Source organism: Lactuca sativa, chromosome 1 (assembly GCF_002870075.4).
Source record: "Lactuca sativa cultivar Salinas chromosome 1, Lsat_Salinas_v11, whole genome shotgun sequence".
In the NCBI taxonomy this organism is placed as follows: domain Eukaryota; kingdom Viridiplantae; phylum Streptophyta; class Magnoliopsida; order Asterales; family Asteraceae; genus Lactuca; species Lactuca sativa.
The window spans coordinates 227,861,576-227,874,663 of NC_056623.2; positions in this window are offsets into that span (position 1 = coordinate 227,861,576).

Below are 13,088 nucleotides of genomic sequence, written 5' to 3' on the forward strand. Positions count from 1 at the left end.
ATATCATCAATGTAATTTGATATATCTTTCAATTACATGAAATATCAAATAATGACATTTCATTACTATTGTGATAATTTAGTTTATATATTGTATTTTCACTAATCTTAACGGTCTTATTTTTTCTAATAACAGTAACGCTTTTACTAAATGTACTTTTTACAAATCTCCTAATATCTTATAATTTTTATCTTACTTTATATTTTTTCATAACTATGTTATTTTCAAGATTGACTGCTTTAATAGTGTTTTTTTTTCAGTCTATTCAATTTTATATTTCATTGTACAACATCATCGTTTCTATGTATTTTAAAATTTCACTTTAAAAATGCTTAATGTTTACACCTTGATATTAATTTTTTTTAATAAACTCATGTAATAATTATGGAATATATATCTCATTTTAATTAACATTCACTTCCTTTCTTACATCAAATTCCTCATTAAACGGATATATTTTTTGGAAAATAACAATTATAATAGGGCAGCATTATCTAAGACGTAAATGTTTGATATATTTTTGGAGGAAAAAAAATCAGGATCATTAAAAAAATTTATATAAAGAAAATACAAATTTAAATTTGTTGAAATTATGGATGAAATTACTGGCGAAAATTTATTTTGGAGGAAGTTGTATTTTGTAAGGTATAATAATATTACAAAATTTGAAATTTTTATATTTGTTGTGTAAATTAATAAATTTTATTGTTATTATATAAAGATAAAAAAGTGGGTTGATATGATATACAAAAACATAATAATTTCAATGATATTTTACAATCATGCCAAAATTAACCGGATTCTTATGACATAAAAACTAAAAAAAAAATCATAATTATCTCTAATATATAAAAGTAACATTTTCGTAATTAATGTTAGTTCCCAATATAGTTAATTTTTGTTTTGTTAAAGGTACCTAATATCTTTTCATGTTTATTTGAAAAGTTTCAGAAAAATAGTTAACTGATTTCATGTAATTTGTGACAAAGAAAATCGAAATACATGAATACATACATTTGATATGGGAACAAAAAATAATCGAAAATAATATAAAAAGCGAAAGAAAGTACTGACCTTCTAGTGCACAAGAGCGAATGTTTATAGCAGAGAATGATGATGGGAGTTATAAGCAATATTAACGATGTTGTAGGAGAAAGTTTGAAGAAAAGAAACGATTGAAAATAAATGTGAGTCGCAGATTCAATGATGAATCGTATATGTATGTGATAATTTGAATATGATTTTTCGGTATTAATGATTTCCTAATAAAAAAGATTTATATTAATGGTTAACTAATATAAACGGATTTATATTAATGGTTGATATTAAGGCTTGATTGAAATGGTTTGTTAATAATATGTTTTTAAAATTGACCATATTAAAATCTTCATAACTGAAAATTCAAGATGTAAAATATGGAAAACTTTTATTGGAATTAAATACATTCCATTTCAATGAATGTAAGTTATTGATTGACGATTGGAAAACATTTATTGGAATTAAATACATTCCATATAGAGAAGATGATGTCAACAATTTGATCTAAGGGTGAAAAAATAAGATTGAAATGCAACCAATGGTCCAGATTATTTAAGATGATGTCATAAGGTTTCTCTTTTAGTAATATTTAAGATTTCTTATTAGCAACCCTTAAGCAAATCCAAAACTACAAGCTGAATATCTGACAAAACCGGATAAAATCGAAATAGAAAAACCAAAAGAGAAATTAAATTATCTCATATCTTTTATGTCTATAATTATTTCTATCCATTAAAATTATGACAAAATCATCATTCAATTTAGTTTTATTTAATATATATTCTTAATATAGCTTTAATGAGTTAGTTAAAAAAATATGGAATAATGACACTTGTCATAATTTTATTGGGTAAAAACATTTATAAGCATAAAAAGTAAAAATAAATTTAATTTCTCAAACAAAAAAAAAATACTAAATAAACCCAAAAGGAATGAAGTTCAAAACTTCAACATCAGGTATAAACTTATGAACCCAAATAACTAATAAACGAACACATAAATTTTAAACACAAATAAAAGTAATTATAGAGATACTACAAGAAAGGGGGACTTATAGGGATGACATTTGTTGTCTCTATAATCGTCCCTATTGATGTCTCTATAGTCGTCCCTATTGATGGCGGCAATCGAAATTCATCCATACAACGTTCGTCTTTATACCCTCGTCACAATAAATATTTTTTTGTCGTCGGTATAAATATCGTTGCAATAGGTTACCTTTAGAGACGAAATATCGTTTCTATTTGTTCGTCGCTATATGTCCCCAGTTGAATAAAAAATCAAAGTATGAAGAGACGACATGTCTCTCCATAGATAAAACTTTAGAGACGACGTGTCTCCATAGATATATCTATAGCCTCGACATGTCGTTAACATATCACAACTTGTTGCAAGAACATATCATTGTTGCAGATGAACCTATAGAGACAATATGGCGTTCATATAGATGCACATATAGAAATGACACGTCGTCTCTATATATAAGTATGCCTAAATTTATACAACTTACTTTTTTTCCTGTTTATTTTCATAGTTTTCTCAATCACAAAATAGTTAAAATTGTAAATTTACAAAATATAAATAGTAAATTTAATCTCAAAACATTTAAAAGTCTTATACAAGTTTACCGATCACCTAATTTGTAAATTTTAAAAAGTTTTGTACAAATTACACATACTACCTAATATAATCGGATTTACTAGAAGTTTGTCAATTATTACTCTAGAGTTCGAAAACGTTGTGAGGTGTCGAAATGTGTCTTAGTCAGTTTTTGTGTCGAAGCGTGTTTATGAAGTTGCTTATTATAAAGGCATTATGTTTCGAAACTTAAGTGTTTTTAGTCCCTTATATTTTTTGTATGCTTTCTTGATCCCCGTATATATGGGATGAGTACTAGAGTTAGAGAGTAACTTCGTAATTCACATTTCTTTATACTTCAAAAAGCTTAATCGAGCCAAACAGACGTTATTTAGATCTTGTGCTCATCTATCTTTCGTAACTCTGATCTTGTATTTCTTACTTGATAAAACAACAACTATATTTGGTATCAGGGCAGGAATCAAACAGTTTACGATCTGATTTTCTTTTGGTTTCAAAAGTATTTTGAGTCTCATTCCAGATTCAGAATTTTCCGCTCTTTTGAACCTGGAAATCTTTATAGATCTTCTGTTTTGATTCGATTCCGCGTTTTGTTGTTTGATTCAAGTAATCGTTGTCAATTTCTGATAGTTTTCATGGTTAGATCTCAACTTTTGAAGCTTTCTTCAAAAACCATCCGTACAACAATGGCAAACTTTAACATGAACACTATGACGTCTTACTCTCATCTTCTCGGTTCTTCAACTAAGATTCAAATGTTAATTCCTGAGTTCTACGATCAATGGGTTGATCGTATGGGGGACTATCTTAATGGGATTGATGAAGAGCTCTGGAAATGCATAATCGATGATGTTTGTCCACCTCCTGCTGTTCAAATATTGGAACATCTTCTAATAATCAAAATGTCCAAGAACAGGTTGAGAGATTATTGAAAAATGAAAAAAATGTATGCGAGAACTTTGTGGTGCTCTTCCACCAATCGTATACAATTATGTGCGTAGCTGTAAAACTTCAAAGGAGATTTGGGATACACTAAAGGAGAAATATCAAGGAAGCGAGAAAACTAAGATAAGTTCAGTCAAGAAATGTCTGTTGGAGTTAGGAGAGTTTAAGCAGACGGAATGTGAATCAATTGAGTCTAATTATGATCGCATGAATGAGCTCATCTTCAAGTGTAACAGATATGGTGTAATAAGGTCAACAATGGAATTCAATCTCACTTTTATCATGGGTCTTCGAAATGAATGGAGAAATGTCAGCCTTATGATAAAGACTCAGCAAATTTTCGGTTATTTCTCTTTGAATGATCTTTATGTAACACCGTGAAAATTTACAACCAATTTAAAATTTTCAAAATCAACCCATATCCATTAAGTTATTACAAAAAGGTTTTTAGTTCATTTATTATCAGAGTATCCCAGAAACATCAACATAAAACTGAGGAGCAGTACGATCACGCCTTCGCCTTACCATGATCTCCTGAAGTACCTGAAACAATACATTGAAACTGTAAGCCCGAAAGCTTAGTGAGTTACCCCCAAAATACCAACCACAATACCACACACATCTCATATCATATCATAAACAGAACGACCATGCATATCGAGTCTACAGTGTGACTGGTCCGCCTGCACCAGGCCTTCAGTCCACCCGGTCCTTTCTCTCTCCGAGTCTACAATATGACTGGTCCGCCCGCACCGGGCCTTCAGTCCACCTGGTCCACTCTCTGAGTCTACAGTATGACTGGTCCGCTCGCACTGGGCCTTCAGTATGTCTGGTCCACCCTCCGAGCCTCGGCACGTCTGGTCTGCCCTCTTGGGGCCTTCTGCCTATCCGGAATGCTCGTCGGGCCTTCGGTTTAACCGGTCCGCCCTATGTATGTTGGCCTACAGCACAAAGCAGGACCCGCCTCAACCCAAACCCAGTCCAACAATCATGTGCACATAAACATATAGTCATATAACATCTCACAACTAATCAAACCGATCCAATATATCACATAACATAGCAACATCCTAACCAGGATATCGACCTAACCGGTCACTAGTATAGCATCATCCTATATATTAGGATACCGACCTTAACCAGGTCTCTAACACGTACCATCCTAACTACCAGGATGCAGACATAGCAAAGAAATAACATAACAACAACTACCCGAATTTCCATCCGATAAAGGTCTAGCCTTGGTGCCTTAGACCCTGTTGATATAGTGAGGATAACTCACCTGCTATGGCAGATTGAAGAGGTATGATCACACTGCTCCGACCACTGACACAAACTCCACCACTGAACACTACCAAATAACCAAATCCAAATAAATACCAATAATTACCAAAATACCCTTGGAAATCAAACTGGTCAACCCTTGGTCAACGTTAAAGTCCTCAGTCAAAGTCAACCTTCCTGGTTGACCCTACTCGCCGAGTCAACCCGTCTACTCGTCGAGTTCCTTTACTCAGAAACTCCCATAATACGACTCAACTCGCCGAGTCGCCCCAAGACTCGTCAAGTCCAACAATATCAAAGTCCCATCCTGTTTAACTCACCGAGTCGTCCCTCGACTCACCGATTCGAGGCTTAACCAAAAAAGGTTTGGGTTCCACGACCAGAATCGCCGAGTCCAAGGCAATCTTCAACAGACTCGCCAAGTTGTTCTTCCAACTCGCCGAGTCCAAACGGGACATCTTCATTCCGACAATTTCAGGCCATATCATTGCTTCCAATACATAGATCTGGACTCCTAGGGCCAGATTCACATGTAAAGTTTCCAACTTTACGTGCATGCAAGGCCCAACAAGCTCCAATCAAGCTACAAAGGAGGTTTTGGGACAAAGATACTCTAAATCAAGCCCCATGGCTGATGCTTTAAGCTTCCATGGCACACTATTAACCTAGATCTGAAGTTGCAACTTCAGATCTAACCTCTAAACCCGAAATGGATTCCAATCAAGCTAAAATTCCCAAAACAACAACCAAGAATGGATCTAGAAGGAGAAAACTCAAGGTAACGACTTGTTACCTTAGAAATGTGCCCAAGAAGGAGTAGATTCTGGATCTACAATGATCTCCCGATGCTAGCCCCTTGATCTTCTAACTATCTCCTCTTAAATTCTTCTTCCAAGCTCAAACTTTAACAATGGAGGCTCACACACACTAATTAGGGTTTCTGGAACTCAAATGGGCAGTAAAGAGACTGAGGGTGGCTATAATGTGCTTTATATAGGGCACAACTCCCAAAATTAGGGGTTTCTCCCTTCAGCACCAACACATCGAGTCCATTTCTGACTCGGCGAGTTGGCCAGTTAACCTGTGACAAAATCCCGCTCCGACTCGGCGAGTAAGAGGACCTACTCGTCAAGTCCCTGACTTAATTTACACTTTACTCCATGGAACTCTTGATTCTGACTTGGGATGTTACAATTCTCCCCCACTTAGATTAGTGGTGGTTGTCGAGGCCAACAAAATTAATAACCCTAATTATTACACACTAAAATAGCGTATAGTGGTAAAGGGATCGAATCCACGAAGATTGGTTCAATTTATAACTCTATGAAAAATTTCTTTGTAAAAATACTTTTAAAATAACAATAAAAATAAAATGGTGGGTTTTAGTGTTTTGAAATACTTGAAACAAACTAGAATTAACTATGATTTAAATAGACAATTTCAACAAAAATAAGGGTTTGATGTAAAATTAGTAAGTAAGAGATGGTTGACTTAAAGTTTCCTTACTTTGACTTTTGATGAACATATCATTAGAATCCAATGGTGCACTACTTTGATTTAAATCATTAATTTGGCTATAGTAATCCAAGGAGCTTGAGATTACCTAGACTTTTCTTAATTGTTGAAATGGCTAGAGAAGCTCATAACAATTTCTTTAGTCAAAGTCACTAATTCCAAATAGCATGTAATTAGTGAAAGTCAACTAGCATTAAGAACCAAAAAGTCACCAAATCCGATAGGAGTCAATTGCTTTCACTACCATGTTGGAGAAAATGTTTTTATGATTGTGTGAAGCAAAAACAACACAAAAATCATTTGTTGCTTGCTAATTTGAGGATCCTTTACTTAATCAAGAAATTAGTCAACTAATCACCACAAACACATTTAAACTCACGAATAAAAACATACTAGTAGTGATAATATGTTAAAACACAAAACATTTCCATAAAGATTTAAGAACAAATTCATGGATTCTTCAACATTCAATAAAAGTTCAAAGGATTCAACAAAAAGTCAACCAAGATTAGTTTAGCCAAGCATGGCTAAACTCAAAGAAATAAAGTTAGAGAAGATTGTACCAAACATTTTACAATAATCAAGATGTGAAAAGAAGATCTTCTTGAGGTGTTCTTGGCCTTCAATAGTGCTCCAAACCCCAAAGAGAAAGTGTCAAACTCGGACCTCCAAGATAAGGCTGAAGAGGCACACCAACCTTTCCAATATAGAGCTCTAGGTAAAATCCCAAAATTTCCCTTGTCAGAAATCCACGCGGGCCGCGTGACTGCGACAGAATTTTTGGGCTTCTTCAAGTCTTGGGCCCCCACAGCTAATCCATTGGCCTAGTTCGAAACCAATCAGCTTCTAGCCCATTTTTCTTCAATATTTCTTCAATTAGAGCCCAATTTGTCTCTCCACATCACTCAAAACTTCCGCAAACTCCTAAACATCGATCTTGCACACTCAAGAATTCTCCCGTGCCTTTCAAATTTAAAGTTCAACACTTCCACGCCTTCAAGCAATTGACAAGGCCACTCCATCAGTCAACTCTAGAGCCATCAAGCATGAAATCCGCATTTCCCTTCAAGCCCAATCGCCTCCCAAGAGTCCCGCTCTGCTAGTCTCCAAGAAAATCTACAATAATGCTCAAGATACTAGAAAGTACCCGAAATGGTCATAAAATAACAAAAAGGAAAATATGCATGGAAATTAACTAAAATGCGAATGAAATGTGCTAAAAAAACTATAAAAAGAAGTAAATAAAATGAAGCTATCAAATCACCCCAAGCTTAAACCTTACTTGCCCTTAAGTAAGACAAGACTAAAATGAACTCGTGATGAACTATCCTAAGGAAAATAAAAAGAATGGATAGAACCGCGGAACCCGATCACCATTAGTCAACATGGTTAGAATTGATTCTTCTATTACCTCACGTATTTTTCATCTGATGACAATGGGACCATAAACCACAGCCATGACAACTCCTCTACGTGAATAAGGAGGGATGGTCAGTCGGAGTCTCAATGGAACATGTATACAATGAAGAACATCTGTAGTAGAGAGAAAGCAACTGGATGGGCTCGGGTGGAGCTCTTCTTTAAGTGCACACTCTGATCTCACGTCTGCCGGTTTCTCTCATGTGTGACTAGGTTTAATCGCTCGGGCACCTTTGTAGGAATCGGCTCACTTGGCGTTGGCCCAAACCTCCCGTAGTATCCAACTCGACAGTCTCCCTAACATCACCAATTTGCGAAGAACAACTCGATCTATATACAATAAAACAGGCCTATACAAATGAATATCAAACGCCGGGTGACCAAGGTGTTGGAAAATTTGTTCAATAATTGAACCGGCCACTTATCTAAGATAGTTGTAGCTGAAAACTTGCATGCCATTTTTTTTTGTTTTTGTTTTTTTTTTTTACCATACTTGAAGGTAATGTATTAACAATCCAAAATTTTAACAAGAAAACCCTTTGACTCAAAATTTGGTTCCCAAAAGTGTGTAAGTGGAATCAAAAGGGTAATGATATAATCCGAATGGCCTAAGTGTGAAAATGACCATGCGTGGAGCATAAAGATGTAATGTAAGCTCCTTTTCAAACTTGTGGTTTTTCAAAGATGATGAAAATTTCCAAATGTGGACTAAAAGACTCTCTAAAATTCAAAGAAAATCGCAAAAAGATATGGTGATGTAAAGAGACCGGATATGGATTCTACTCGGGGACAAACACCAGTGCTTCATCCTAACAGTTCAAACATGATCAAGTGTGATCCTCTCGGCGGTAGTGACCGCAAGGCTAAGAACATCCATTGCTATAGTATATCCTACAATTGTTAGTATTGTATGCATGATTCTTCATGAAACTACCTGACCATGATCATTTACCCATTTAAGCTTCCAGCATCTGATCCCAAGTATGAAATCCCAAACTGCAGCCAATGGTCCCGGTTCGATGGGTGAGATAACAACAAGACCCTTGACCAATAATGATATAATAACTGTGAACCTGTTCCATGGTTTCCAAGGAGGTGAGAATAAATAGACAACAAAAATGCATGAATGCTAATGCCTTAAGCTAAATGTTATGCAAAAATATAAAAGGTGAAAAAGAAGAAAATAAAATCTTTTTGGAATTTTATACAAATGAAAAAAATGAATGAAAATTAACTTAAACTAATATGTTATGCAACCTAACTAAAGAAAAATGCATGAAAATTTAAAAAGAAAGAGAAATGCCCCACCCCAAGCTTAAGAACAAGCATTGTCCTCAATGCTTAAGGAAAGGGCAGAAAGGACCTAAATCGGAGGGTCGGGTGGCGGGAAATGTCTGTGGCGATAGTGGTAGTCCCACATATCTTTGACCTGGCAGGAAGTCGGCGGGAAGGACTGCTCCAACCGATCAACATGGGTCACCACATCCTGGATGGCCCGGGTGTTCTCTTACGTTTGGGTATCGATGCGCTGCACCGTGGAGAGCATTGTGGCGAATTGTTCAAAGAACGTAGGGGGGAAATATGATGGGACTTCTTGTCCCCCCTGCTGCTGCGGTTGAAATTGAATCTCGGCGTATTGCTGTGGAGGCTGAAACTGGTCATCCTCATCATCTATAGGAGGAGGGTAGTCTGATGGAATGATCCATTATTCGGGATCGGTTGGCTCAAAACTCCCTATATACTTATGGGGGAGAATGAGGTATGTTTGGTTGCCAAGAATCCACATGGGACCGATGACCGAATCCCGGATGAGTTGCATTCGGCGAAGTGCATGGCTGTCAAGGCTAGAGGGTCCAGAAGCCTTCTCAAATAGAAGAGTAGAGAGATGAAGCTGAAATGGTGGCCGAGATGCAATGAGGCTGATCAATCCCCCAACGAAAATGTCTCATTTGTCCATAGTTGTGAGGTTGTAACATTTGGTGAAGAAAAAGTAGGCAAAATCCGGCCGCGGACCATTCTCACGAGTCATGCACCAAAGAAAAAATAATTCCGCCTTTGAAATTTGTCCCACTTCGGAGCGGGAAAAAATGGTGCATGCGAGAACTCGATGCGCTAGGCGCAAACATGGGTGAATTATGGAGGAGGCCTTTGACGAAGATGATGAATATTGTGGCTCGTTGGTAATTTGCTGCCAAAAGTGATGCTCATTGAAGTTTCCGGGCCATGGGTCTTGATGGTAATATAGCTTGTCCACTGGAGTGCTCATCAGGGCGTTCACGACCCGATGCGGTAGGGATCATTTCTCACCGAGCATTTGGAAGGTGACGGTTGGGGCTTCCTCCTCGGGATTGAATGTGGCAAAAAATTCCAAGGTGGGTTCAACATAGGTGGCGGCGCGATTATAGAGGAATTGACCCCACCCGATGTTGTTAAATAACGCTTGGACTCCATCGAGTACCCCAAGACTAGCAAAAGATTCCCTATGGAGGAATTTTGTTGACTTGACTTGACGCTTATTCGAGACGAGAAAATCATATGTTTTGTGGTCCTCGCGATTCAACAAACGAAACGGGGGATCCTTGTATTTTCCTTTCAACCCTCCTTTAGAGGAAGTAGCTCCCGTCCCTGTTTTTGCACGTTTAGACATTTACTCGGGACAAAATTTTACCAATAATAACTTTCGAGCCACAACAAAGGCACACAATACCAACAACAAATGGGAAATTGGGATGTAAATAATCAAGTTAAAGGAATGAAATTACCCAATTTCTTAGACCCGGGATGAATTAGTGCTTTAATCGCTAAAACAACCCCGCAAACGAGCTTCAAGATGACTTTCTGGTTTCTAGAGTGGCAGCACCCAAAATTAGACGGAAATTTTTTTGTGAGTTTTTGCGGAAAGATTGGTATGGTTAGAAGGCCCTCGAGGAGAGAAACAAAACCCCGTGCTCGGAATCTCCAATGGTGGTCGGAGTTGGCCAGAAAACGCGAAAAAAGATGGTGGTGAGTGGTGGTGGCGCCCGGAATTCCGGCCACAGATCGGACCGAAATTTGGGTAGGGTTTATAGAGGATGAAAAATGGTTAAGAATGGCGTTGGTTTCACGAGATTTCGACTGGTAGAACTCCGGGCTGAACTCCCTGATCTTTCACACGGGTACTGCTTGGGCTGCGGGCTGGCCGCGGGTGCTGAATGATAGTTGAGCTTTAGTCTACGCGGGCCGCGCAATCTTTATGCTTCCAAGCGACGCGGGCCGCGGGGCATTCCTGCACTTCAACAAAAAATATTTTCCATAAAAACTTGATTTTTAAGCCAAAACGATTCACGTAAGGCCCGATTTCAAAAATTTGACAAAATTTGGAGTAAAACGAGGAATGAATGGTGAAACCTTTCAAAAAAAAAATTTTAAATCCCAAAAAACGCTTTGTAAAATGATTTATTTGGATTTGAAAAAGGTGAAAGCACATTGCTTTCCAAAAATGCCCTTCTTTAACGTCTTTGGCGAGATGTCTTCCGGGATTGCTTCAACACATCGGGACATCCAAATGGATGATTTGAAGAGCATTAGCACTGAAACCTTCATAGAATGGTTCCAACCGGTGCCCATTGACTTTGAAAATTTGTCCCGTCTTTTCACTTTGAATTTCTACCGCCCCATGGTCAAAGGTCTTTATCACAACAAAAGGTCCAATCCATCTTGACCTTAGCTTGCCGGGAAATAACTTCAATCGTGAATGGTATAGTAAGACCCTATGCCCTGGTTCAAAATGCTTCTGGGTGATGGAGTTGTCGTGGAAGAGCTTCGTTTTCTCCTTATAAATCCTTGTGTTTTCATAGGAGTCGTTTCTCAATTCTTCTAGCTCTTGGAGTTGAAGTTTCCTATGCCTTCCCGCCTCGTCAATGTTGAAGTTGCATTGCTTGACCGCCCAAAATGCGCGGTGCTCTAATTCGACGGGAAGATGACATGGTTTTCCAAAAACCAATCTGAAGGGCGACATTCCTATCGGGGTCTTATAAGCGGCCCGATAGGCCCATAAGGCATCGTCAAGCCTCAAACTCTAATCTTTCCTTGTCAGATTCACTGTTTTCTCAAGAATAGACTTCACTTCACGATTTGAAACCTCCGCTTGACCATTCGTTTGAGGGTGGTAGGCGGTGGAGACACGATGGGTCACGTTGTACTTTTTTTGCAAGGCCTCCATCATCTTGTTACAAAAATGCGTCCCTCGATCACTAATCAATGCCCTAGGTACACCAAACCTTACAAAAACATTAGACTTCAAAAATTCGATAACTGTTTTGGCATCGTCTGATCTTGTGACTTTGGCCTCAACCCATTTGGAAACATAGTCAAATGCGAGCAAAATATAAACGTTGCCAAATGAGACGGGAAATGGGCCCATGAAATCAATCCCCCATACGTCAAAAATTTCACAAACAAGGATTGGATTTTGGGGCATTTAGTTCTTTTGTGAAATGTTTCCCGTCATTTGGCACCGTTCACAACTTTTGCAAAACAAGTAACAGTCGCCTGACATGGTCGGCCAAAATAGTCCACATTTAAGACCCTTTCTCAAGGTTCGGCTAGGTCCGAAGTGTCCCCCACAAGAAAATTCATGACATAATTGCAAAATAGATTGGTGCTCTTGTTGGGGTACATGTCGCCTAATGATTTCATCGGGACAATGTTTCCACAAATAAGGTTCATCCCACACATAGTAGTTTGCATCATTTTTCAACTTGTCTTTTTTAGCACGTGATGTGTCGGGATACCTCTTTGTGACCAAAAAGTTAACGATATCGGCATACCAAGGAGTATATTGAGTGAGGAAAAAGAGATGTTCATCCGGAAACTCGTCCCGCAACGGGAGAGGAGTTTCATTTGAAGTGATCCGGCTTAGATGATCGGCAACAAGGTTCTCGCATCCGCTCTTGTCCCGGATTTCCAAATCAAATTCTTGTAACAATAAAATCCACTAGATGAGTCTAGGCTTTGCATCTTTCTTCGTCATCAAGTACTTAAGTGCTGGGTGATCCGAATACACTATGACCTTGGTACCAAGTAGGTATTGTCTAAATTTCTCCAAGGCAAACACTATGGCCAATAGCTCCTTCTCCGTGGTAGAGTAGTTGCTTTGAGCATTTTCTAGTGTCCTTGATGCATAATAGATCACGTGGGAGGCCCTCCCATTCTTTTGACCCAAAACGACGCCTATCGCATAGTTGCTTGCATCACACATGATCTCAAAGGGGAGATCCCAATTTGGTGCTTGCATGATGGGAGCGGAT